General features: G+C 38.8%; 1 protein-coding gene across 1 annotated transcript in view; it reads left to right on the forward strand.

The window, feature by feature from the left end:
* LOC106868209 (alpha-glucosidase) overlaps positions 1-2,695 on the forward strand; it is a 24,524-nt gene that overhangs the window by 9,935 nt on the left and 11,894 nt on the right. The gene's annotated exons all lie outside the window — the stretch shown is intronic.

Below are 2,695 nucleotides of genomic sequence, written 5' to 3' on the forward strand. Positions count from 1 at the left end.
ATTATTATTATTATTATTATTATTATTATTATTATTATTATTATTATTATTATTATTATTATCATCATTATTATTATTATTATTATTATCATCATTATTATTATTATTATTATTGTTATTATTATTATTATTATTATTATTATTATTATTATTATTATTATTATTATCATTATTATTATTATTATTATTATTATTATTATTATTATTATCATTATTATTATTATTATTATTTGTGATGGCGTGTGGAGGGAAGGGGAATGGTTTAGTTCCTATTTCTGATAGCTCGGATGACCATGACGTATAGTAATACAATAGTCGCTTTACAAGGCATGTGTGTATGTGTGTGTTTGTGTGTGTATGTGTATGTGTGTTTGTGTAGTTTATTGTGCATGCGTCTAGTTTATTGTGTGTTTCTACTTTATGATGTGTGCGTGTGTCTACTTTTTAATGTGTGCACATGTGTCTATTTTGTTATGTGAGTGTCTGTGCGAGTCTGTGTTATCGTGTAAGAACAAGCATATTTATGAGGTACATCACATGAACTGCAATCTCTGTCTTGCAACATACTGTTGCCCCACTTAACTGCTGCGATTGTTGACTTGGGTTTGACATTACTAAACAATCTTGTAAAACTTGCAAGACAAGTGAGGGAAACTCAATGTGGCCTCTCGAAGTGTTAGAAATAGCAGTTAAACTCCACTTCTACTCACCAAAAGAAAAAAAAATTATAAATGTTAGATAAATAAACTGGTCATGGTTGGAATGTCTAATGATGGCTCTGATCCATCAGGATTGACTTTGAGCTAAACATCACCAGTGTACGACACCGGTCGTATAGTGGTGGAGGGAGGGAAGACGTGCACACACACACACATATATACGACGGGCTTCTTTCAGTTTCCGTCTACGAAATCCACTCACAAAGCTTTGGTCGGCACGAGGCTATAGTAGAAGACACTTGTCCAAAGTGCCATGCAGTGGGACTGAACCCAGAACCATGTGGTTGAGAAGCAAGCTTCTTACCACACAGCAACGATTGTAATCAGACTCTGAAAATATCTTAAAGCAAAATTATATTCTCTAATTTAACTAAATTTCTCTACCTGGATTTCACTCGACAGGTTTGAATTGAGTTCTTTCTCAGCGCAGCAGTGCGGTGACCTTAAGACGGGATTAGTTACATAATCACGAAAGTTTCAGGACCATGCGCTACTCACTGTCACATCGATCAATGAAAATCAGCGTTTATAACTTTGAAACATAACTGCAGGAATTTATAAGCGTAATTTTCATTTAAAATGTGAAGTTGGAATCGCATAAAGTTGGAATCGCAAAATTGACCACCACTAGTAACAGCAGCGCCAATACTATCCCCACCATAGCCAATACCACCTCCACCATAACTCACACGACCAATATTATCACCATCATCCATCACCACCTCTACCTCCACTGTCACTATGAAATGACGAAACTTTGAAATCGTTATCTGCATATGCAGTATACCACCATTAAGAAACTCCCTCGTTTATAGTTAAGGAAGGCGTGGAAGCGAGACCAGAATATTTGTTTGTTTATTCGTTTATCTATTTATGCTGTGCTGTGTTAAGATTAAGGTAAAATACAACCAGACGTACTTGACTTGTTACATGAGCCACCGTCGGAGGTTACACTTGACAGAGGATTGTTTCAATAGGCTTATTTCGTTGAAAGAAACGATGGAAACACTCATTAAGACGATAGTGGAAGTAAGGAAACGTGAGCTTTTTGATAAGAGAAATGCATATCTCATTGTGTTTCCAAAGCAATTTCTCGACTGAATTGGCGGATGTACTTCAGAGCAGACTCTATTGTTCTTTAAAAAAAAATCCTTGGGATGGTGGATTGGTGGTATTTCAATATCAATATCGATAATTGTACTGCAGCTAGTGATTATATCAGATAAGTTCCATTGTAATGAAATTTATAGCGAGGTGGTTTGGTCGAACTGTTAGAGTGGCGGAGAAAAATGCCTTGGGACGTTTATTCTATTGCTTTACGTTTGAGTTCAAACACCGCCATAAACGAGGTCAACTTTGCTCTTTTCATCCCACCCTACTGGTCAAGTACTAGAGTGAATGAAATCGACTGATCCTCCTCTTGTGAGAACAACCGGTCTTGTGCTTTAAATAGTATGTTATAGGGTTCATATATGTCTGACAGCGAATCACATCCCCAACTCAGTTTCAATTCTTGCTTACAACTATTTCACTTTATGTATATCTAAATGCATGGAGGCGCAATGGCCCAGTGGTTAGGGCAGCGGAGTCACGGTTGTAGGGTCGCGGTTTCGATTCTCAGGCTGGGCGTTGTGAGTGTTTATTGAGCGAAAACACCTAAAAGCTCCACGAAGCTCCAACAGGGGATGGTGGCGAACCCTACTGCACTCTTTCACCACAACTTTCTCTCACTCTATCTTCCTGTTTCTGTCGTACCTGTATTTCAAAGGGCCAGCCTCGTCACACTCTGTGTCACGCTGAATCTCCCCACGAGAACTCCGTTAAGGGTACACGTGTCTGTGGATCAACTGGAATCCTCGTCATCGTAACCGACGGTGTGCCAACCATATCTAAATGCATGGAGGCGCAATGGCCCAGTGGTTAGGGCAGCGGAGTCACGGTTGTAGGGTCGCGGTTTCGATTCTCAGGCTGGGCGT

Source organism: Octopus bimaculoides, chromosome 17 (genome assembly GCF_001194135.2).
Source record: "Octopus bimaculoides isolate UCB-OBI-ISO-001 chromosome 17, ASM119413v2, whole genome shotgun sequence".
In the NCBI taxonomy this organism is placed as follows: Eukaryota; Metazoa; Mollusca; class Cephalopoda; order Octopoda; family Octopodidae; genus Octopus; species Octopus bimaculoides.